General features: G+C 43.2%; 1 long non-coding RNA gene across 1 annotated transcript in view; it reads right to left on the bottom strand.

The window, feature by feature from the left end:
• LOC128313246 (uncharacterized) overlaps positions 1-22,117 on the bottom strand; it is a 32,137-nt gene extending 10,020 nt beyond the window's left edge. The window contains exon 1 of the long non-coding RNA XR_008293683.1: positions 21,711-22,117. This is a non-coding gene — a long non-coding RNA (uncharacterized LOC128313246). The remainder of the gene's footprint in view (positions 1-21,710) is intronic.
• Between the last annotated feature and the right edge of the window lie 3,392 nt (positions 22,118-25,509).

The raw sequence follows: 25,509 nt of genomic DNA on the forward strand, positions 1-25,509 counted from the left end.
AAACTACAAGACGAGAAAGATAGTAAGCTGCAAAACAAGCATGTGAAATGGAATTTCAAGGCATGAAATCATGAGCATCGAATAGAAGAAATGAAGGATGAGTCTGAAAATGATGCCAGAACTTTGAAAACCACACAAAATATCAGAAGACACATTTAAGCTGAAAAGCGCTGAAGTCCTTCGTTTTCCTGCCCTCCAAATCCCTCACATGTGAGGGTCACCTTTTCCTGAAAGTCTCTCCTAAATTCACAAAGGAAAATTGTCCTTCCGTGATCACTAGTTTGCAAATATTTTCAGCAGAGATTTAGTTACTATCTCTATTAGATGCGTCAAGTGTACATAGGAGAAAAACAATTATGATTCAGCACAAGCCATTCAGGCACATTATTTGCAGTGAGAGACACATGATGTGATTAACTCCATGAAACTCACTATCACATGCACAGTAACACTTTAAGGACATAACTACACATTATCATGTAAATTTCTCTGTGGTTTCAGGAAGCGGCTTGAATAGCATATTAATTTCTGAATCGCAGTCTTAAGGATCGTAAAGTTCAGACTTTGCTACACCTAACTCCAGCAAGCACGGTCAGGGAGGGATGTACATTAAAACTACATGAGGAGGGGCTCCTGGGTGGCTCAGTCGGTTGAGCTCAGGTCATGATCTCACAGTTTGTGAGTTTGATCCCCACGTCGGGCTCTATGCTGACGGCTCAGAGCATGGAGCCTGAGCTTTGGATTCTGTGTCTCCCTCTCTCGCTCGCTCGCACTCTGTCTCTCTCTCTAGAAAATAAATAAACATTAAAAAATTAAAACAAAAAACTACAGTTAGGGTCTGGGGGAGGACCTCAGCCCAAACCAGTTTCTACCCCAGAAGAATCCTTTTCCCTGCCATGAGGATCAATCCAGACACAGACCCTGATACATCTCACTCCCTTACAGTTTGAGTCACTCAAACTGACAGAGAAAATACTCACCCCATCTTTCCTGTCGCCAGGATGCAGGCTCAATGGGACAGTCATGCCACCCCCTGTGTGGCAGAGGGAGGCAACCAGAGCTGATATGGGTATGATTCTGTGACCTCATCTCCCCACAGAACTGCAATTATCATTTCACCTGCGTTTTCCATGACAATACACAATAAGGCAGGTAAGACTAATTTGTAAAAGCTTCCTCCCAGGGGTAGCTGGCTGGATAGCTCAGTTAGTGGAGCAGGTGACTCTTAATCTCAGGGTCACAAGTTTGAGCCCCAGCTTGGGTATAGAACAGATCCCAATTCCCAGGAACAATTATAAGTTTCCTAGCAAGGCTCTGCAAAGAGGCAGGTTTGGTGTCAGAGAGAAACTTTTCTCTTTCCCACAACACCTGGAGGCAGATGGGGGTCTCAGGTGGTGGAACTGGGAAATGTTCCCACCTGACAGGTGAGGGGCTGGCAATGATTCATATGTATTTCATCAGGCCCTGTGCTGCCCTAAGAAGTTCATTGCGAGAAGGATTCCTCAAGAAGAGTAATACAGAGAACATGTTATTAACTAGAGATGCTTTGCACAACTCAGTGCAATTATTTGAAAAGTCTAGTTGATGTGGGTATTTCTAGGAATAAATGTTTTATCAATATGGACACAAAAGAGACACAAATTCTAAGCTGGGCAATGTCTATAGAATAAACAGCAATATTTATAAGAAAGGTTCCTCATGAAAACAGCACTAGGTCATATAGTTTATCAATAGCATCTCACTACTCTTAAATATTAACTAAACCAGGGGTGCCTGGGTGGCTCAGTTGGTTGAGTGTTTGACTTCAGCTCAGATCATGATCTCACGGTTAGTGAGTTCAAGCCCCACATTGGGCTACTGTGCTGATGGTTTCCCCCATCAGAATCCCTTTCCCCCACGCATGGTCTGTTTCTCTCTGTCTCTCAAAAATAAATGTTAAAGAATATACATATATTCCATAAACCAATGTGACTTAGGTCATCCAAAAATACTGAAGAATGATACTTCCTAATAATTTTCCAAAATCTTACAAAGATAACCACACATATTTCACAAATCTCATACATGCCTAGGAATCCAAAATTATGACACTCAATATTGCATATACTGCCATACAGTATTACGGCATGATCAAGTGCAGCTTATATCTACGTTCATGGATTAAAAGACTCAATGTTGTTAAGATATCAGGTCTTCCCAAACTGATCTGTAGATTTATGAAATCCTCATCAAAATTCCACCAAATTACTTGTAGGTATCGACTAACTGATTCTAGAGTCTGTATATGGAGGTATAAGGTCCAGAAAAGCCAACCCAGTATTAAAGTAGAAGAGGGGCACTTGGGTGTCTTAGTCAGTTGAGTGTCCAACTTCAGCTCAGATCATGATCTTGTGGTTTGTGAGTTCAAGCCCCACATCAGGCTGGTGGCTGTCAGTGTGGAGCCTGCTTTGGATCTTCTGTCCCCCTCTCTCTGCCCCTCTTCCACTCAGGCTCTCTCTCTCTCTCTCTTTCTCTCTCTCTCTCAAAAATAAATAAACATTAAAAAAATAATAAAGTAGAAGAAAAAAATCAGAAGGCTGAGGAAGCCCAATGTCAAGACTTAATATAAAGCCAAATTAATTAAGACAGTGTGTCACCAGTAAAATAATAAGCAAACAGATAAATGGAACAGAACAAAGAGCCCAGAAATAGACTCGCACAAAGGCAGTCAACTGCTCTCTCACAAAGGAGCAAAGGTAATTCAATGGGAAAAGGATAGTCTTTTCAGCAAACAGCACTGGAACACGTGGACATCCACATGCAAGGGAAAAAAAATCAATCTGGATGCAGATCCTGCACCCTTCACAAAAGTTAGCTCAAAATTGATCCTAGACATAAATGTAAAACACAAAACTATAAAACCACTAGAAGATAACGGGAGAAAATCTAGATGACCTTAGGTTCTGTGATAACTTTTTTTTAAATATTTATTTATGTTTGAGAGAGAGAGAGAGAGAGAGAGCAGAGGAGAGGCAGAGAGAAAGAGAGACAGAGAGAGAGAGAGGAAGAATCCCAAGCAGGCTCCACACTGTCAGCACAGAGCCTGATGTGGGGCTCGATCCCACAAACCATGAGATCATGACCTGAGCTGAAATCAAGAGTCAGACACTTAACCAATTGAGCCACCCAGGTGCCCCGTGACAACTTTTTAGATACAACACCAAAGGCATAATCCATGAAACAAATAATTGTTACATCAGACTTCATTAAAATTACAAACTTCTACTCCACGAAAGACGCTGTCAAGGGAATGAGAAGACAAGCCAGATATTGGGAGGAAACATTTGCAAAAGACATATCTGATAAAGGACTGTTATCCAAAATATACAAAGAACTGGTTAAAATTCAACAACAAGAAAGCAAACAACTTGATTTTTTTTTAATTCTTTTTAACGTTCTATTTATTTTTGAGACAGGGAGAGACAGAGCATGAACAGGGGAGGGTCAGAGAGAGGGAGACACAGAATCCGAAACAGGCTCCAGGCTCTGAGCTGTCAGCACAGAGCCCGACGCGGGGCTCGAACTCACGGACCGCGAGATCATGACCTGAGCCGAAGTCGGCTGCCCAACCGATTGAGCCACCTAGGAGCCCCTTGATTTTTTTTTTTTAATGGGCAAAAGGTCTGTATAGACACCTCACCAAAGAAGACACACACTTAGCAAATAAGCAAATGAATAGATGCCCATCATGGATCGCGAATTGAAACAGTGAGATACATTAGGTGTCTATTAGAGAGGGTATAATTCAAAAATGATACCACCAAATACTAGCATGGAGGTGGGCAAGCAGGAACTTGCCTTCACTGTTGATGAGAACACAAAATCGTAGAGCCACACTGGAGGGTAGATGAGGGTTTCTTGCAAAATTAAATAGCCTCTCTCATGATCCTGAAATCTCACCCTAGGCACTTATCCAAATGAGGTGGACGTTTATGTCCACACACAGATTTCTGCACACAAATGTTTATAGCCGCTTTATTCATAGCTGCCAAAACTTGGAAAGAACAGAGACGCCCTTCAGGAGGTGAAATAAATAACTGTCATCCATGCAGACAAATTCTGTTTAATGCCAAAAAGAAATGAGCTACGGAGCCATGAAAAGAAATGCAAGAACCTTAAATAAATATTACTAAGTGAAAGAAGCCAATCTGAAAAGGCTGCACACCATATGATCCCAGCAACATGACATTCTGGAAAAGGCTAAACTATACAGTAAAGATACTAGTTGCCAGGCTTAGGGGGAGGAAGAACAGGAGGGGTGAATACATATGCATGAGGCTTTTTAGAACGGTGAAACTACTCTGTATGATGCTATAATGGTAGATACATGTCATTATACATTGGCCCAAACCCATAAAATGTGTCACACTAAGAGTAAAACCTAATGTAAACGATGGACTTTGGTTGATGATGATGTATCAATGTTGGTTCATTGTAACAAATGTATTGCTCTGATGCAGGTTGTTGATAGTGGGAGGCTGGGGGACGGCAGGGTCATGATCTCACGGTTCGTGGGATCGAGCCCCGCGTCAGGCTCTGTGCTGACAGCTCAGAGCCTGGAGCCTGCTTCAGACTTTGTGTCTCCCTCTCTCTCTGCCCCTCTCCTGCTCACGTTCTGTCTCTCTCTCAAAAATAAGTAAACATTACAATAAATAAATAAAAATAAAATCCATTTGGAGGCACGTGGCTGGCTTAGTCCATAGAGCATGTGACTCTTGATCTCAGGGTTCTAAGTTCCAAATTCTATGTTGGGTGAAGAAATTACTTAAAAATAGGATCTTTAAGATAAACTAAATGTATTTTTTAGAAAGCATCATTGCTACATACATAAAAATCCAATATTCTTGCTATTGGCAGGTGCAATTGCTGACATAGCAAATCTATGTACAATGATGTAAAAACTGTTAGAACTAACAGGACGTATCAGCAAAATTCCTGGCTCCAAGATCAATCTGCCAAAATTGCACAGCCGGTTCCCACACTCAGAGGGCAGGAAGAAACCAAAGAAAGAGACCACTCTAGATGGGTGGGTGACAGGTTTAATAAGCAAGGGAACTTTCTTTTTATTTTTTTAATGTTTATATATGTTTGAGAGAGAGAGCGAGAGTGAGTGGGGGAGGGGCAGAGAGGAGGAGATGGAAAATCCAAAGCGGACTCTGCGCTGACAGTACAAATAAAATCCAATAGATTTACACACTCAGGATCTCTGCTGTCCTCAATTTAGTCCTTCCTGCAAAATCTGCCAACCCAGACATCAAATTGAGTCCCCCTTTTAATTACCTCACAAAATAATCTATTTTTCACCCAAAGCAATCTATATATTCAATGCAATACCTATCAAAATAACACCAGCATTCTTCACAGACCTAGAACAATCCTAAAATTTGTATGGAACCAGAAAAGACCCTGAATACCCAAAGCAGTCTCTTTTTTTTTTTTTTAATTTTTTAACACTTATTTATTTTTGAGAGACAGAGAGAGACAGGGCGTGAGAAGGAGATGGGCAGAGAGAGAGGAAGACACAGAATCTGAAGCAGGCTCCAGGCTCTGAGCTGGCTCAGCACAGAGCCCGACACAGGGCTTAAACTTACAAACTGCAAGATCATGACCTGAGCTAAAGTCGGACACTTAACTGACTGAGCCACCCAGGCGCCCCATAGCCAAAACAATCTTGAAAAAGAAAACCAAAGCAGGAGGCATCACAATCCCGGACTTCAAGCTATACTACAAAGCTGTGATCATCAAGACAGTATGGTACTGGCACAAAAACAGACACTTAGACCATTGCAACAGAATAGAGAACCCAGAAATAGACCCACAAACGTACGGCCAACTAATCTTTGACAAAGCAGGAAAGAATATCCAATGGAATAAAGACAGTCTCTTCAGCAAATGGTGCTGGAAAAACTGGACAGCGACATGCAGAAAAAATGAACCTGGACCACTTTCTTACACCATACACAAAAATAAACTCAAAACGGAGGAAAGACCTAAATGTAAGACAGGAAGCCATCAAAATCCTAGAGGAGAAAGCAGGAAAAACCTCTTTGATCTTGGCCGCGGAAACTTCTTAGTCAACATGTCTCCAGAGTCAAGGGAAACAAAAGCAAAAATGAACTACTGGGGCCTCATCAAAATAAAAAGCTTCTGCACAGCAAAGGAAACAATCAGCAAAACTAAAAGGCAACCGACAGAATGGGAGAAGATATTTGCAAATGACATATCAGATAAAGGGTTAGTACCTAAAATCTATAAAGAACTTACCAAACTCAACACCAAAAAAGCAAATAATCCAGTGAAGAAATGGGCAAAAGACACGAATAGACACTTCTCCAAAGACATCCAGATAGCCAACCGACACATGAAAAAATGCTCAACATCACTCATCATCAGGGAAATACAAATCAAAACCACAATGAGATACCACCTCACACCTGTCAGAATGGCTAACATTAACAACTCAGGCAACAACAGATGTTGGCAAGGATGTGGAGAAAGAGGATCTCTTTTGCATTGCTGGTGGGAATGAAAACTGGTGCAGCTACTCTGGAAAACAGTATGGAGGTTCTTCAAAAAATTAAAAATAGAACTACCCTATGACCCAGCAATTGCACTACTAGGCATTTATCCACAGGATACAGGTGTGCTGTTTCGAAGGGACACATGCACCCCCATGTTTATAGCAGCACTATCAACAATAGCCAAAGTATGGAAAGAGCCCAAATGTCCACTGATGGATGAATGGATAAAGAAGATGTGGTATATATACACAATGGAGTATTACTCGGCAATCAAAAAGAATGAAATCTTGCCATTTGCAATACATGGATGGAACTGGATGGTGTTATGCTAAATGAAATTAGTCAATCAGAGAAAGACAAAAATCATATGACTTCACTCATATGAGGACTTTAAGAGACAAAACAGATGAACATAAGGGAAAGGAAACAAAAATAATATAAAAACAGGGAGGGGGACAAAACATAAGAGACTCATAAATATAGAGAACAAACAGAGGGTTACTGGAGGGGTTGTGGGAGGGGGTGGGATAAATGGGTAAGGGGCTTAAGGAATCTACTACTGAAATCATTGTTGCACCATGTGCTTAGATGTAATTTAAACAATAAGTAATTTTTTTAATTAGGACTAAAGGGAAAAAATATATACTCTATTTTTTTAGGGGTGCCTAGGTGGTTCAGTAGGTTAAGTGTCCAACTCTTCATTTCAGCTCAAGTCATAATCTCACAGTTGGAAGATTGAGCCTGCATCAGGTTCTATGGTGACAGCAGGGAACCTGCTTGGGATTCTCCCTCTCTCTCCCTCTCTCTCTGCCCTTCCCCTACAAAAAACAAATAAATAAACACAAAAGAAATAAGAGGGGTGCCTGGGTGGCTCAGTTGGTTGAGCGTCCAACTTTGACTCAGGTCATGATCTTACAGGTTCGTGATTTTGAGCCCCACGTTGGGCTCTGTGCTGACAGTTCAGAGCCTGGACCCTGCTTCGGATTCTGCATTTCCTTCTCTAATCCTCCACCCATGTGCTGTCTCTGTCCCTCAAAAATAAATAGACATTAAAAGAAAAAAGGATCTATGTTTTTAAAACGCTTCAATGAGCCTAGGGCCTTTGTTAAAGATGGTGTTGAAGGTGACACGTTGGGGGAGAAATGCCAGAACACCCTCTAGCAAACAATTTAATAAACTTACATAGTGATCGTTTTTTTCCTATGATCCCTCCTGGTCTGTCCTGTCACTAGGACTTTTGGCTCTTCCTTTCCACCTGTGCAATGTCCCACCTACTGATCACTCTTCCCTCTCCCCAGGCCCCTCCCTGCCCCAACATTTTACATCCTTTATCCTTTTTATATTAATCAATATGCTTTCCAAAATTTGCACCCACCTGCACACCTAAACCCAACCTCATTTAGAAACTAAGTGAGCTTTCTCGGCATAATCCAACCTCTTAGGAAAACATAAAGTGTGTTCATGTGTATGTATGTATGTACATGTATACATGCATGTATGTATAGTCACACATACGGTTACTTTCAGAAAGTATGAAAAGCCCAAGATTTTACCTGAAATACTGGCGGGTAAGTGTGCCTGCAACAGTCCATGGGTGCATAAAGACAAAAGACTCCCGAGTCAGAGGAAAGAACTTTATTACCCATGGCATAGCAGGTAATGAGCTTAATATTTGCAATGGTTTCCTTTGCACCCACCCCCAGCCCCATCCCCAAGCCTCACACCTTCCCACCTCACCAAACTCACGCCTCCCTTTGCCCCAAGACGTTATCTTCATTTTCCTGTGTGGCAAACAAATCCGTTCTCTCTTCCAGAAGGAGATTTATATCTCCTTCCAAGGCTGTTTTCCATACAGACATCCTTAGGAGATCAGTCAGGAAGAAAATCTGTCCATGATTTTGCCCACAAGACATGCAGACACTTGAAATCCCACTGACAGCCACTCCTCAATTCTGTACTGTCTCGGCTTCTAGCAGATTTTCCCATGAGCACAGCACTCCATTAAATTTCTGATTAATCACAGACAACAGAGGCTGAGACCAATTTCATTCATCAGTTGGTTAAGATTACTATCAATGGTTGGGGTACCTGGCTGCCTCGGTCGATGGAGCGCACAACACTTGATCTTGGGGTTGTGAGTTCGAGCCCCATATTGGGTGTAGAGATAACAATAAATAAACAAACAAACAAACAAACAAATAAGTGTATCAGTATCAGCAGGACTCCATGTACAGGACCAGGCTAACCTGAAATACTGATGTCACTAGTGCAGAGAAGGGTCTCAGACTCAATCAGCTGTTTAAATATCAGAAGCCATCTGGACATGCCTTAGGTAGTCAGAGTATCAATGGCCTAGAGAGTGTAAAGGGTGACAGAAATTTGTTTCAAGGGTCACAATGGTGTGGCTGGCCAGCTGACCGTCATGCCTCGAAGCAGGTCAGAGTTCCAATGGGGTGGTTGGAGCCTCCTCACCAGTGGGACAAACAGGTCAGCTGACCATCATCCCTCAAAGCAGGTCAGAATTCCAATGTGGCTGGAGACTCCCCACCAGTGGGACAAACAGGTCACCAGCAATCACAAGTGTTGCATGTAGTGACAGCCTCTGTATCAGAGACAGAATCGAGCTTGGTCATCAGCTTCACTGTGGTCACTCTCTCCACGGAACAGGCAATAGTAAATCCTTCCCTATCAATCATTACTTTACGGGGCACCTGGGTGACTGTCAGTTAAGTATCTGATTCTTGATTTTGGCTCAGGTCATATCTCACAATTAGTGTGTTGAGCCCCCCATTGGGCTCTGTGCTGACAGCATGGAGCCTGCTTGGGGTTGTCTCTCTCTGTCCCTCTCTCTCTCTCTGCCCTTGCCCTGCTCTCTCTTCCTCCCTCTCAAAATAAACATTAAGAAAAATCCTTATCTTAAATGTAAATGAAATGTGCAGAACCACAGAGTGGCTGAATGCATGGAAAGCAAGATCTAACTGTATGCGGTCTACAAAAAAAACCCACGTTAGATTGAAAGGCTCATGCAGACTGAAAGAGAAAGGATGGAAAAAGCTATCTCATGCAAATGGAAACCACAAGAGCAGGAGTGGCTATATTTATATCAGAGGAGGCTGATGTGAAGTCAAAAGCTATCCCTAAGGGCTCCCGGCTGGCTCAGTCAGTGAAGTGTACAACTCTTGATCTCGGAGTTGTGACTTCAAGCCCCACTTTGGGTGTAGAGACTGATTAAAATAAATAACCGTTTTTTTTTAACGTTTTAAAAAAAATTTTTTAATGTTTTTATTTATTTTTGAGAAGAGAAAGACAGAGCATGAGCAGGGGAAGGGTAGAGAGAGAGACACAGAATCCGAAGCAGGCTCCAGGCTCCGAGCCGTCAGCACAGAGCCCAACGCTGGTCTCAAACTCGAGCTGCGATATCATGACCTGAGCTGAAGTCGGATGCTTAACCGACTGAACCACCCAGGTGCCCCAGCATGGATTTATTTTAAAAGTACCTCTACGGACTCCGGAAATGTTGCCTTGTTTTGAAGACTGGTAGCAAGCAAGTTAATTTCCAAATTGCCATATACATGATTTTTTGTTTTTTGTTTTTTGTTTTTTTACAGTTGTATTTGTATTGCTTTTTTTTTCAATATCTGAAGTTTATTGTCAAATTGGTTTCCATACAACACCCAGTGCTCATCCCAAAAGGTGCCCTCCTCAATACCCATCACCCACCTTCCCCTCCCTCCCACCCCCATCAACCCTCAGTTTGTTCTCAGTTTTTAAGAGTCTCTTATGCTTTGGCTCTCTCCCACTCTAACCCCTTTTTTTTTCCCTTCCCCTCCCCCATGGGTTTCTGTGAAGTTTCTCAGGATCCACATAAGAGTGAAACCATATGGTATCTGTCTTTCTCTGTATGGCTTATTTCACTTAGCGTAACACTCTCCAGTTCCATCCATGTTGCTACAAAGGGCCATATTGCATTCTTTCTCATTGCCACGTAGGACTCCATTGTGTATATAAACCACAATTTCTTTATCCATTCATCAGTTGATGGACATTTAGGCTCTTTCCATAATTTGGCTATTGTTGAGAGTGCTGCTATAAACATTGGGGTACAAGTGCCCCTATGCATCAGTACTCCTGTATCCCTTGGGTAAATTCATAGCAGTGCTATTGCTGGGTCATAGGGTAGGTCTATTATTAACTTTTTGAGGAACCTCCACACTGTTTTCCAGAGTGGCTGCACCAATTTGCATTCCCACCAACAGTGCAAGAGGGTTTCCATTTCTCCGCATCCTCTCCAGCATCTATAGTCTCCTGATTTGTTCATTTTGGCCACTCTGACTGGCGTGAGGTGATATCTGAGTGTGGTTTTGATTTGTATTTCCCTGATGAGGAGCGACGTTGAGCATCTTTTCATGTGCCTGTTGGCCATCCGGATGTCTTCTTTAGAGAAGTGTCTATTCATGTTTTCTGCCCATTTCTTCTCTGGGTTATTTGTTTTTCAGGTGTGGAGTTTGGTGAGCTCTTTATAGATTTTGGATACTAGCCCTTTGTCCGATATATACATGATTTTTTGAATGAAGATTTCATTGCAGAATCTATACATATTTCCTTGCTGCATAGATTACAAATCCATATCCACGATCCACACAAATTGCAATAAACTAAACGAGAGGTGGTCAGAATTGAAATAAGGGCCAGAACCACCAGTCAGTCTCCACAGGCTTGGCATGCACCTCAACGATTCTGCTGCTTGCTGGGTGGCTTGGTGTCAGACCTGTTTCTACTGTAGAAGTGCTTTTTCCCGGCACGAGCTCCTATCTGATCTCCTGACAGGTCTCGTTCCCTTTTAGACTCTGCATCTCAGACTGGAAGAGAAAGTGCTCACCCAATTAATTCCTTCCTGCTGTCAGGGCCGTGGGCTCAGTGTGATGCTTGCAACAGCCAAAGCATGTTATAGTTCTGTGACATCACCCCCAACCCCTCACAAGTGCAATTATCTTCCCAACACTGTGACAGCACCCTTGGGGAGCGGAGAATATTTTCGAAAAACTTTGTCCCAGTTACCAATTGTCAAGCCTCTGGTAAACACCTACTAAGAGGCTGAGGAGTTTCGGAGACACTGTTTCTTTTCCATGATCCCTGGAGGGGGACAGGGTCTCACCTGAGAGCAGGAGATGCTGAGTCTGACACTCGAGGGAACCCGCATGGCAGCACGCTTGCCTTCCTGTACTACCTGCTTCCCTGAGAGGGTCTTCCACCCCAAATCCAACTATCAGTCTTCAGGTTCCTGAGCTGCCCCACATTTTATGTTACGGGCAGGGAAATGCAATCACTCAAAGGATCCTCAGAAGAGATTTTCGATTTAGTAGTAGCAATGAGAAGAACATGATGTCAGTAACTAATAATGGAAATCACCGGGCTAATTTTCATCACCCAGAGCAAATAATCAGGAACCCTCGATAGGGTGAAATTTTTCCAGGAAAAGAAACTACTGATAATCGGCCCCAGTATAGATGGGGGTGGGGGGGGGCATCTAAATACAACAATATCTGCAGAAGCAAGGGAGAAGTTTATACAAGTATCCTGCCCAAATAAAAGCACCAGTATTAGACGGTTTAACATGGAGATTCTACCATTATTTTTATTGTTTTAATGTTTTATTTTATTTTTGAGAGAGAATGCAAGTGAGGGAGGGGTAGAGAAAAGGGGGGACAGAGGATGTGAAGTGGGCTCTGAGCTGACAGCAGCCAGCCTGATGCAGGGCTAGAACTCACAGACCGTGAGATCACGGCCTGAACCAAAGTCGGATGCTCAACCAACTGAACCACCCAGGTGCTCCTACCATTGTTCTAAATATCAGGTAAGCCCATGCTACCTACGCAAGGAAGTAGAACTTGCAGATAATTTTAGGACATTTAATAGAACATGGATACATGCAGCGCCTAGGTGGCTCAGTTGGTTAAGTGTCTGACTTCAGCTCAGGTCATAATCTCACATTTCGTGAGTTTGAACCCCACGTTGGTCTCTGTGCTGACACCTCAGAGCCTGGAGCCTGCTTTGGATTCTGTGTCTCCCTCTCTCTCTCAAAGACAAAATAAACATTAAAAATTTAAAAAAAAAAAAAGGAACATGGATACCAAAGCTTCTAAAATTGTACCAAAGAGAATACAACAGAAGAACCTCACATCTGCCTATAGATGCAAAAAAGTAAAATGAATACTAGCAAATATATTCCAACAGTCCACTAAAAAACAATAAATGACCAAGTGCAGTTTATCCCTGGGATCCAACAGTGATTGTAGTGATGTAGGTTATCATATATATAAAGATAAAAGTCCTAGGGAGCCTGGGTGGCTCAGTCAGTTAAGCATCCAACTCTTTTTTTTTTTTTACATTTATTTATTTTTGATAGAAAGAGACAGAGCACAAGTGGGGGAGGGGCAGAGAGAGAGGGAGACACAGAATCCAAAGCAGGCTCCAGGCTCGGAGCTGTCAGCGCAGAGCCCGAGGCGGGGCTGGAACTCACAAACAGCAAGATCATGACCTAAGCTGAAGTCAGACCCTTAACCGACTGAGCCACCTAGGCGCCCCAGGCATCCAACTCTTGATCTCAGCTCAGGTCTTTATCTCGGTGTCGTGAGTTCAAGTCCCGCATTAGGCTCTACGCTGGGTATGAAGCCTCATTAAAAAAAAAAGAAAAGAAAAAAAGAAAGAAAAAGAAAAGATAAGACCTCTATTTGGCAGAATTTAACATGCATTAATGTTAAATGAAGACACTTAAAAATGAAGAATCAATGGACCTTTTCTAACCTGACAAAATAGTCTTCATCCTACTCATGGAAAGCACTAGAAAGCATCCTACTAAGGTCAGAAACAACACCAAGAAGTATAAGATTGCCTGTCCTGGCTGTCGAACATTGCACTGGAAATACAGCCAACACAAATTCGAGCACTGTAAGAATTCAAACACAGATGTGTGTGATTATTTGCAGGCGATATAATTATATACCTGGAGGGCGCCTGGGTGGCTCAGTCGGTTGAGCATCCACTTCGGCTCAGGTCATGATCTCACAGTCTGTGAGTTCAAGCCCCACATCGGGCTCTGTGCTGACAGCTCAGAGCCTGGAAACTGCTTCGGACTCTGTGTCTCCCTCTCTCTCTGCCCCTCCCCCGCTCACACTCTGTTTCTCTCTCTCTGTCAAAAATAAATAAAACATTTTTTTAGAAATTAAAAAAAATTTATATACCTGGAACCACAAAAGAACTGAGGGAAACTCCTATTACAAAAAAACAAAGAGGGGCTCCAGGTGGCTCAGTTGGTTGAGCATCTGACTTTGGCTCAGGCCATGAGTTCGAGCCCCACATCGGGTCTGTGCTGTCAGCACAGAACCTGCTTCAGATCCTTTGTCCCTGTCTATCTGCCCTCTCTTTCCACTCACCTCTCTCAAAAATAAATAAACTTTAGGTGTGCCTGGGTGGCTCAGTCGGTTAAGCATCCGACTTCAGCTGAGGTCATGATCTCACGGTTCGTGGGTTCGAGCCCCGCATCGGGCTCTGTGCCGACAGCTCAGAGCCTGGAGCCTGTTTCAGATTCTGTGTCTCCTTCTCTCTCTGCCCCTCCCCTGTTCACGCTCTGTCTCTGTCTCAAAAATAAATAAACATTAAAAAAAATTTTTTTTCTAATAAATAAATAAACTTAAAAAAAAAAATACACAGAGGGGATGCTTGGGTGGCTCAGTTGGTTAAGCGTCCAGCTCTTGACTTTGGCTCAGGTCATGATCTCACAGTTCATGGGTTCAAGCCCCACATCAAGTTTGGAATTCTCTCTCTCCCTCTGTCTCTCTGGGCCCCTCTCTGCTCACGCTCTATCTCAAAAATAAATAAACATTTCAAAAAATACACAGAGAGAGTATGACATTAGCACAGAGAAAACAATGGTCTTCATATAGACAATTATTTACAAGTTATGATTTAAAGGCAGGCTACAATCACAAAGGGATAGTGTAAAAATGAAAAACCTATAAATAACCTTCACCAGAATGACCAGTGGGTGATTCTCCAGAGGGGAGGGGGGTCTAAGGAGATGTATGGTGTGTCCCCCTCTGTGAGGGGACAATGCTGGAGCTGAGACAAGATTAAAGAGCCTGATTCAGCCACGCTAAGAGGGAGCGGCTGGTGCCTCCAAATACACGACAAAGCTATCACCTGGTCTGCAGTGAGGAAGGACAAAGTGTGTTGGAACGACAGAAATATGTCCCATATGCCAGGAGTGTGTGTGGAAGGGAATTGTTGGGAGAAGGAAAGTGACAGGCAGTCATGGACCACGTTACGGAAAGCTGCCTTGGTCCAACATCTGAATTTCAAACTAAGAGCAGTCAGAGACCATGGGGGGAATTTAGTAGGGAGGTGATAATCCGCAGTTTGTAAAAGGTTTCTCTGGGACTGCAATGGAAGTGAGACTTAAGAGGGAAAAGAGATTCGCCAGCAAGTTGCTGATATAGACCAGGAAAAGTTTTAACAACTCTGATAATGGGGAAGGATATCCAAAGTCATTTCCTGTTGACTTGGATATGTGGGTGAGAGAAATGAGAGTGCCAAGGATGGTTAGTTTGGGATTAAATGGTTGTATGGTGTCCTTAATCCACATGAAGACCAGAGGAAGAAACCAAGGTGAAGGAGGAACATGATGTCCCATCTTGGGTATATTAAGGGATGAGATGCATTTCATCCCTCTAAGTAAAACCCTAGTAATGTATCACCATGTGGACAAGAATGAGCATCTCTCGGGGCACCTGGCTGTCTCAGTCTGCGAAGCATGTGACTCTTGATCTCGGGGTAGTGGGTTTGAGCCCTACATTGGATATAGAGGTTACCTAAAAGTAAAATATTAAAAAAAAAAAAAAAAAAGAGGATCTTTCCACAACAAGGACTGTCATCCCAACGTATAGGTGGGGAGACTTCTATTCTTTCCTGTGTAGACTTCTGAGGTACCACCTACTAATTTCATTTGCGAGCACGAATTTTAATGTTTACTACATGTCAAGAGGTAAGGGTCTGGGGCGCCTGGGTGGCTCAGTCAGTTAAGCGTCTCACTTCAGCTCAGGTCACGATCTCGAGGTTCATGAGTTCGAGCCCCGCGTCGGGCTCTGGGCTGATGGCTCAGAGCCTGGAGCCTGTTTCCGATTCTGTGTCTCCCTCTCTCTCTGCCCCTCCCCCGTTCATGCTCTGTCTCTCTCTGTCCCAAAAATAAATAAACGTTAAAAAAAATTAAAAAAAAAAAAGAGGTAAGGGTCTTACAAATATTAACTGACTCATCCTCATTAACAACTCTGTGAGGAAGCTACTGCTAATTCCCACTCTGCCACTGAGGGATCCGAGGCCTTCAAGAGGTTAAGAAACTTGTTGAGGTCACATGATCGTCAAGTCAGAAATGGAAATCATGGGATGCCTGGGTGGCTCCCTCTCTCTCTGCCCCTCCCCTGCTCACTCTCTCTTTCTCTCTCTCTCTCTCTCAAAAATGAATAAACATTTAAAAAAGAGAGAGAGAAAGAAATGGAAATCAAACATCTGGATCCACAATTCCATACTCTTAGCCTCAACCCGGGAACGTCTGTTTGCCATCACCCCTCACCCAAAGAGAACCCCCTCTGAACTTCACAGCATTCTCGGGGCCCACATCAGCAGCATATTCCATATTCCTTCCTTCTTTTTTAATTTTTATTTACTTTTGAGAGAGAGAGCATGAGAGGGTGAGGAGCAGAGAGAGAGGGGACACAGCCCCGACGCGGGGCTCAAACTCACAAACAGTGAGATCATGACCTGAACTGAAGCCGAATGCTTAACCGACTAAGCCACCCAGGAGCCCTGATATTCTTTTCACTACAGTGAGGTGAGGGCTTGTTTCTAGGCCACCACCAAGATTCTCTGCCTCCTGCTTTCAGCCATGAACTGCCTGCTATTAAAGAGTCTGTCCTCTGGAACATAATCTTCCACTGAGTTTTCTGCCCTGACACAATACAGCCCACTTCCCAGAGCATCCTTATTCCTTCCTGTACTGTCTACCAAAGCAACTCCAACATTTCTCCTTGACCTGAGAGTTTGGCCGTTGTTTCTTCCGGGATTCTGAGAGACACTCCAGCACCAAAACAGCCCCAACTTCTGGGGTCCTTGCTGGAGCGTTAAATCCAATGTACTGAGCAACAGAATGAATGAGATTTTGTTTATCCAGCCCTACATCTCTGCCCTCTTCATCAAACGTCCATAAATCGAATCCCCAGAGTATTCCCTTGGCCCCTGCCATACATTCCAGCTACTTACAACTCTTCATGTTCATTCCTCCCTTAGCATTCCTGGCATGTCCAGAGCCAAGATATACTGAGATTTAGGGCCAGATGGGTCTAACATCCAGGAGAGGAAGTGGGAGAAGCTCCGGAGGGGATACTTGCTGCATCGTGCACAAAATCCTCTGCAGCATCTTCCAACACGGCAGCAGAGCCAGTCGCCCTTACTGGGAGAGAATGGGCCACCTCTACGCCCCAGAAGTTCCCTGGGATGTTGTAAAGTCAACATCTCCAGACGTTCCCATCCAGATGTCCCTACCCCAGTTTTCAGGACGCCAGGTTTTTCCGACCAGACCCCAATCGTAGCCTAACAGACTTATCATGGCAGAGCATTCAAGCATCTCTAGAGCTCGGCAATACTCACAATTACATCTAAACCCTGCCATTGGATCGTGCCTTCTCTTCCACTACAGATGACAACGAGGGCTTCTTTGTAGGCTACAACCAAGTCTCTCTGGCTCTTTTAGCCATTAGCTAGTTGCTATTAACTTTTAGTCTCTCATTTTCCTTACACAGGCACTCAGTAAAACTCAGTAACCAGGCAACTCAGCTGTCTTTCAAATATCCGAATCATCACACCTGGTCAGCACTAGTGAAATCCTTAGAAAGGGAGTTAGCTCTGTGCCCCACCTACTGATGAGAGCAACATCCTCTTTACCTGTCAGTGGGGGAACCAGTCCCAAATTCCCATCTTTCCACCTGGCTTCTCAGGCTGCTCTCAAGCACAAGTTTTGCTAAGATGGTCCTCAGATAAGTAGATGCCCAGATGAGATTAAACATTCAAGGGATTAAGGGGCATCTGGGTGGCTCAGTCGGTTAAGCGTCTGACTTAGGCTCCAGTCATGATCTCATGGTTCCTGAGTTCAAGTCCCACATCGGTCTCTGTGCTGCCAGTGGAGAGGTGCTTCAGATCCTCTGCCCCTCCCCTGCTCTCTCTCTCTCTCAAAAATAAATAAACTTAAAAAAAAAACACACACACATTCAAAGAACTTATTAGGGGAAATGACTGAAAAGAAATAGAGAAGGAGCCAGGCAGGGACAGTCTTCAGAAAGCAATGTAAGTCTGACTCCCCCTAGTGGACAGTGAAGGTTGAGGGAATTTTTGTAGACCTGTGAGCAGCATAAGCATGGTTCTACAGAGTGTCAGGGAGTTCTTGAGCTCACCAAAGACTTAAATCTCGGGAAAGGAAAAGAATTATTAGGATAATCAGGTGTCTGTTTACATTTGATTACATTCCTTCAGAGACAGGGCATAGACGGATGTCTGCTCTTTTCTATAACTGGCAATACTAACAATATCTTTTTTAATTTTTTAATATTTATTTATTTTTGAGAGAGAGAGACAGAATGTGACTGGGGGGGGGGGGTGCGGGCAGAGAGAGAGAGAGGGAGACACAGAATCTGAAGCAGGCTCCAGGCTCTGAGCTGTCAGCACAAAGCCTGACATGGGGCTCAAACTCACAAGCCATGAGTTCATGACCTGAACCAAAGTTGGACACTCAACCGACTGAGCCACCCAGGCGCCCCACAACATTTCTGATTTAGCATTTTATGTGCATACTGTACAGCTTCAAAGTTATAACATATTGTGAAAACAAACAGCAAGTGACCCACCCTTGTGTTGCAGCCATATACTGGTCAGGTGTCAGGAGCTAGTAAGAACCCAGGGAGTGGAGACCTCAGGGTCAGGTCATCTGCATTCTGTCCTGTTTTCACTGCTCTGCTCCCTCCCCCACAATCCGCCCACACTCCATTTGAATCCCAGGCCTTGCCCTCTCCCACAAGACCCCACTCTTCTAGTCCCAGTGGACTAACTCAAGACTCTTACTTTCATGGACAAGAACACCCTCCCTGACTTCTTCTTGCTCTTTTGGACTGAAGCTAGGCGGCACAGGCATGGCTGTTGCACTGGCCCTCAAGGGTTCTCCAACTGCAGGGGTCCCATGCCGCATCTCTAACTTCTGAATGGCCTCTGACTCTCCATGCTGCCTTTACTTGGAAACATGGATCAATGCCAGATCCATGGCACTTGACTGTTCTTCCATTGGCCAGAAACTCAAGCACAACATCCTCCTCCACTGGGGTGAAGAAGAGTTCTTGGTAGATGAGTGATTAGGTAAACTTGTCTGGGCCCCATTACTATTTCAGACCAATCTGGTGTGTTTGTTTCATTTTGTCTTTCTTCCAAGAGCTTTTTTTTTTTTAATTTTTTTTTAATGTTTATTTATTTTTGAGAGAGACAGAGACAGTATGTGAGTGGGTTAGGAGCAGAGAGAGAGGGAGACACAGAAGCAGAAGCAGGCTCCAGGCTCTTGAGCTGTCAGCACAGAGCCCGACGCGGGGCTCGAACACACGAGCCGTGAGATCATGACCTGAGCCGAAGTTGGACGCTCAACTGACTGAGCCACCCAGGCGCCCCTCCAAGAGCTTTTTACATTAAAAATTTTTTTTAATTTTGTTTAAATCTAAGTTAATTAACATATAGTGTAATAATGTTTTCTGGAGCACCTGGGTGGCTCAGTCGGTTGAGTGTCCAACTTTGGCGCAGGTCATGATTTCATGGTCCGTGCATTCGAGCCTGTGTTGGGCTCTGTGCTGACAGCTCGCGGAGCCTGGAGCCTGCTTCTGTTTCTGTGTCTCCCTCTCTCTGCCCCTCCCCCACTCATGCTCTGTCTCTGTCTCTGAAAAATAAACATTAAAATTTTTTTTCATTAAAAAAAATAATGGTTTCAGTAGAATTCATTGATTCATCGCTTTCATACAACACCCGATGCTCATCACAAGTGCCCTCCTTAGTACCCATCACCCATCTAGCCCATCCCCAACCCACCTCCCTCCACCAACCCTCAGTTTGTTCTCTATTGTTAAGAGTCTCTTGTAGTTTGTTCCTGTCTCCTCTTTCCCCCTCCATATGTCCATCTGTTTTGTTTCTTAAATTCCACATATGAGTGAAATCATATGATTTTTGTCTTTCTCTGACTTATTCACTTAGCATAACACATTCTAGTTCCATCCATGTTGTCGCAAATGGCAAGATTCCATTTTTTTTATCACCAAGTAATATTCCATTGTACATACATATAACACATCTTCTATATCCACCCATCAGGCAATGGACATTTGGGCTTTTTCCATAATTTAGCTATTATTGATAGTGCCGCTATAAACATTGGGGTGCATATGCCCCTTTGAATCTGGATTTTTGTATCCTTTGGATAAATACCTAGTAGTGCAATTTCTGGGTTGTAAGGTAGCTCTATTTTTAATTTTTTGAGGAACCATCATACTGTTCTCCAGAGTGGCTGTACCAGTTTGCATTCTGATGTGTTTGTTTTGTGTGTGTGTGTGTGTGTGTGTGTGTGTGTATGTAAATGAGATGGTCTGTTGACTGCTAATTGCAAATTATCTGACTACAGCATTCCCTTCTCTGTCCAAATTTTCATTTTCACCCCAAGTGTTTCCAGGTTCCATGTATCATGCTCTACCTCCTAAAGACATGACTCCCAGAGTCAGCTTGTCTAGAGAACCAATCACACACGATTCCAGCCATTCTGGATCTTAGGGGGAGTGGCATTTTTCAGGTGGGAAAGAGGTCGTGAGATGGAACTAGAGGTCACCTTCCTAGATGTGTGGTCTTGAGTTAATCTATAAAGGATCAACATTTTCAAATGGAAGTTAGATCCTATAATTGCTATGCATAAAATTTTGCAAATAAGATGTTCAGTATATCACTTATAATAAAAATGGGATATACATCTGAAAACAGGGATTGATTAAATTATACTATTACACATGAAAAGTGAGATAAAATTGGCAGTCTACAAATGAAAAGGTAATTTATACATCGTGTATGTCAACTATACTTCAATTTTTAAAAAGGTAACTTACACAAACAAAAATTATTTATTTCCATCTTAGAAAACAGCCTTTTTAAAGATGACACAAAATTCAAGCATTAATGGAGTAATAAATTTGAATGCAACAATATTTTTAAATGGTTCATAAGACAGCCAAATTAAATTTAAAAGGCAAATGAAAAACTAGAAGTTGTATCTACAACCACAGAGAAAAGCTTATTTCTTGAAACTACTAAAAAAAAAAAAAGGCAACAAATCAGAGAGAACTTAGCCTAATAAAAATGGGCAAACTTTATGAACACATGAAAAGATGCTCAATCGTAGTCACAAATAGGGAAATGCAATTTAAAACTAATTTAAATACCTTTATATTCCGAATATTTTCAAACTATTTGATTATTTCTCTTTTTTTTAATGTTTATTTCTTTTTTAAGGGGGAGACAGAGAGCCAGTGGGGGAGGGGCAGACAGAAAGACACAATCTGAAGCAGGCTCCAGTCTCTGAGCGGACAGCACAGAGCCCGATGCGGGGCTCGAACCCACCAACCGTAAGATGACGCCCTGCGCTGAAGTCAGATTCTTAACTGACTGAGCCACGCAGGTGCCCCATATTTGATTGTTTCTCATTGAGAATATATTCATTAGGGGTATTAGGGTTTCTGGACCAAATATGGCAGACCGGGGTTTCCTCCACACAACACCAAGCAATTCTGACACTATCTACAGATAGCATCAGATTCCGAGTATTAAGGGTTCGGTCCTACCTGACAGCCTCCCCAACCCCCATCTCTCACCCCATCCCCCCACTTCCCCCCTCTCCCACTTCTGATGCCAGCCGCAAGCCACAGGCTGCCACCTGTGCTTCTGATTAACTGGCTACAGATTATAGGTGCCAACAACCTTCTTCTCAGGTTCAATTAATTTGCTAGAGCGGCTCAGAGAACACAGGGAAACACTTACCAGGTTTTTGAAGGACACGAATCAGCAGCCACATGAAGAGCTACATAGGTCCAAGTTACTCAACAAAGGAGCCTCTGTCTTCGTGGAGTCTGGGCGCAGTTTAGTGGCACGTGGGGTGTTGAGGTTTCCCAAACGTGCAAAGTCGCCATAACAGGACCAGAAGCTGGGCTCTTGGATTTTTACAGAGGCTTTATTACATAGTCATGAATGACTCAGTCACCAGCTACTGGCTGATTCAACCGTCGGCCCCTCTCCCCTCTGCAGAGGTCAGGGGGTGGGACTAAAATTTCCAACCCTCTAATCACAGGGTTGATCCTGCCGGCCACCAGCCTCTGCCCTTGGGTGGAGCCCAAAAGTCATCTTCATTAATAATGAGGCTGTCACTTCACTCCTATGGCTCTGAAGCATTTTTAGAAACCGTGGGTGAAAAACAAGCAGATCTGTGAAATAAATTTTGGTCATCTGAATGACCAAATACATATTTCATATAAATCATTATGTCACAGGGAGAGAATTCTCAAGTGATGTTGAAGCCATCACTGTGTTACATCTAATTACCCAAAATGAGAAAAATTAGTAAACTGGACCTGAAATGGGATGTTTGTGGTGCAGGAAAACTGTGGAAAGAAATCGAGCTTTCTGAAAGATAGCATTTTGGAAGGAATCTGTTTTCCCTCCTCCTACCTTTCTGATATTGATGCAAAATAAACAAACCTTGTAGTAGTAGTAGTATTATTATTATTATTATTATTATCTTAAAGAAATAGGAAAAGAGTTTTATTCCAGCCCAAGTTGGGACAGCTGCCCAGGACACACAATCTTCACAAAGTAGAGTGCTCTGGGGAGAAAACCTTTAGTGTAGGGCAATGTATGCTGTTTTGTACATGAAAATTTACAAATCATGACAGGGCGCCTGGGTGGCTCAGGCAGTTAAGCATCTGTCTTTTGATTTCAGCTCCGGTCAAGATCTCATGGTTTGTGAGTAAAAGCCCTACATGGGGCTCACTGCTGTCAGCCTGGGGCCTGCTTTGGATCCTCTGTCTCCCTCTCTCTCTGCCCCTCCCCTGCCTCTCTCTCAAAAATAAATAAACATTAAAAAAGAAAAAGATGTAAACGCATTCTAATAATAAGACCATGACTACCAGGGGCGATGGCTGCCATGCTGTCTACAATACTCCATTCAAGGTGCTTCTTTCCATGTTAGGTTTACAACACCATCCAGGACTGGATGAAGAAGGGAAGGGAGCTGTGTACAGCTCTGACACGGTAGGGTCCTACCAGAGAGACGCCTTCAAGTCCAGAGGCTCAGCAAGTGCCCTGCTACAGCCCCTGCTTGACAACCAGGTTAGTTTTAAGACCACGCAGAATGTGGAGCATATCCCACTGTCCTTGGACATAGCCATGCGGCTGGTGAAAGACGCCTTCATTTCCGCAGCTGAGAGGGACGTGCACACTGGGGATGCACTCACAATCTGCATCGTGACCAAGGAGGGCATTAGGGAGGACACTGTTTCCCCAAGGAAGGGTTGATTTGTGTGCTGTTATCGTTAATCACTGCAAAACTGGTTGACTTTGGGTACACCTGGGTGGCTCAGTAGGTTAAGCGTCCAACTTTGGCTGAGGTCGTGATCTCAAAGTTCATGGGTTCTAGCCCCGTATCAGGCTGTCTGCTGTCATTGCAGAGCCTGCTTCAGATCATCTGTCTCCCTCTCTCTCTCTCTCTCAAAAATAAATATCTCTCTGCCCCTCCCCCACTCACACTCTCCCTCTCTCTCAAAAATAAATAAACATTTTTTTAAAAACTGGTTAATTTTTAAATAAATATTTAAAATTTTTTTAAAGAAAAAGGGGCGCCTGGGTGGCTCAGTCGGTTGAGCATCTGACTTCGGCTCAGGTCATGATCTTGCAGTTCGTGGGTTCAAGCCCCACATTGGGCTCTGTGCTGACAGCTCAGAACCTGGAGGCTGCTTCAGACTCTGTACCTCCTTCCCTCTCTGCCCCTCCCCCACTCATGCTCGCTCTCTCTCTCTCTCTCTCTCTCTCAAAAATAAATATTTAAAAAAATTTTTTTAACTGGTTAATTTTGTATCTTGAAACTATTAGACTAATATGGGTTTTTTTTAAGTTTATTTATTTTGAAAGAGAGAGAGAGGGAGGGAGATAGAATCCCAAGCAGGCTTTTCACTGTCAGCACAGAGCCTAATGCGGGGTTCAAACACACAAACTGTGAGATCATGACCTGAGCTGCAGTCGGACGGTTAACTGACTGAGCCACCCAGGCACCACTGGACTAATTTGTTTTATCAAAAAATAAAGCCTGAAGTAATCATTCTAAGCAGATAAATAAATAAATAAATAAATAAATAAATAAATAAATAAATAAATGTATGTTGAAAAATTCCTTTATTTTATCACTGGGAATCCTAAAAAGACCTCCCCTTGGTGTGAAGAACAACATCATGAGAAACTACACCTGGCCAGGTCTCCAACTGTCCGCCAAACACGTGACCCTCTCCTCTGTCCCCATACCCTCCCAGCACCTGGTATTAACCCACATCACAAAAGGTAATCCCTGAAGATTCCCTCCTACATGGAGGTGGGAAGGTAGGCTTCCTTCTGCCAGCACTCAGAATTCCCTATTCTCTGGATTGTCTACAACTCCTGGAATGTGGACATAGACAACCACAATAGAACAGGCTTTCAGCTTTTTTCTTTTTAAGTAATCTCCACACCCAATGGGTGGCTTGAACCCATGACCTCGAGATCAAGAATCACACACTCTACCCACAGAGCCAGCCAGGTGCCCAGATTTGACATTTCTGTATGGGTCATATATGATCCCAGAGAAGGATGATCTAGGCTTCCTGCAGACAAGCTCAGTCCATGACTGAATCTTCCTCAAGACATCCTAGGTGCTATTTCTCAAACAGGGCAGCACTTTAGAATTACCTGGGAAGTTTTTTAAAAAATATACCAGAAATTCTGATGGAATTGCTCTATGTGGCTGACATCAGGGATTTTGAGATATACTGTCCTAGATGAACATATAAAAAATCCTATGGACTTCCGTGCCTGTCAAAATCAAATATACCTTATAATATTTTCTCTGCGGGTTCCAATAAACATTTAAGTTTTAAAAGTATTAGGATGTGCGACGGATGAATGGATAAAGATGTGGTATATATATATACAATAGAGTATTACTTGGCAATCAAAAAGAATGAAATCTTGCCATTTGCAACTACGTGGATAGAACTGGAGGCTATTATGCTAAAAGAAAGACAAATATCATATGACTTCATTCATATATGGAATTTAAGATACAAAACAGAACGTAAGGTAAGGGAAGCAAAAATAATATAAAAACAGGGACAGGGACAAAACATAAGAGACTCTTAAATACATAGAAAAAAAATGAGGGTTGCTGGAAGGGTTGCGGGTGGGGGGGATGGGCTAAATGGCTAAGGGCCATTAAGGAAGACACTTGTTGGGATGAGCACGGTGTATTATACATAGGGGATGAATCACTGGAATCTACTCCTAAAATCATTATTGCACTATATGCTAACTAATCTGGATGTAAATTTAAAGAAAAATTGATCTGGCAGGGCAAAAAAAAAAATGTATTAGGATGTGGCTTTATTTTTTTTTAACGTTTATTTATTTTTGAGACAGCGAGAGACAGAGCATGAACAGGGGAGGGGCAGAGAGAGAGAGGGAGACACAGAATCTGAAACAGGCTCTAGAGCCTGTCAGCACAGAGCCCGACGCGGGGCTCGAATTCACAGACCGTGAGATC

The sequence above is a fragment of the Acinonyx jubatus genome, chromosome E2, assembly GCF_027475565.1.
Source record: "Acinonyx jubatus isolate Ajub_Pintada_27869175 chromosome E2, VMU_Ajub_asm_v1.0, whole genome shotgun sequence".
Classification (NCBI taxonomy): domain Eukaryota; kingdom Metazoa; phylum Chordata; class Mammalia; order Carnivora; family Felidae; genus Acinonyx; species Acinonyx jubatus.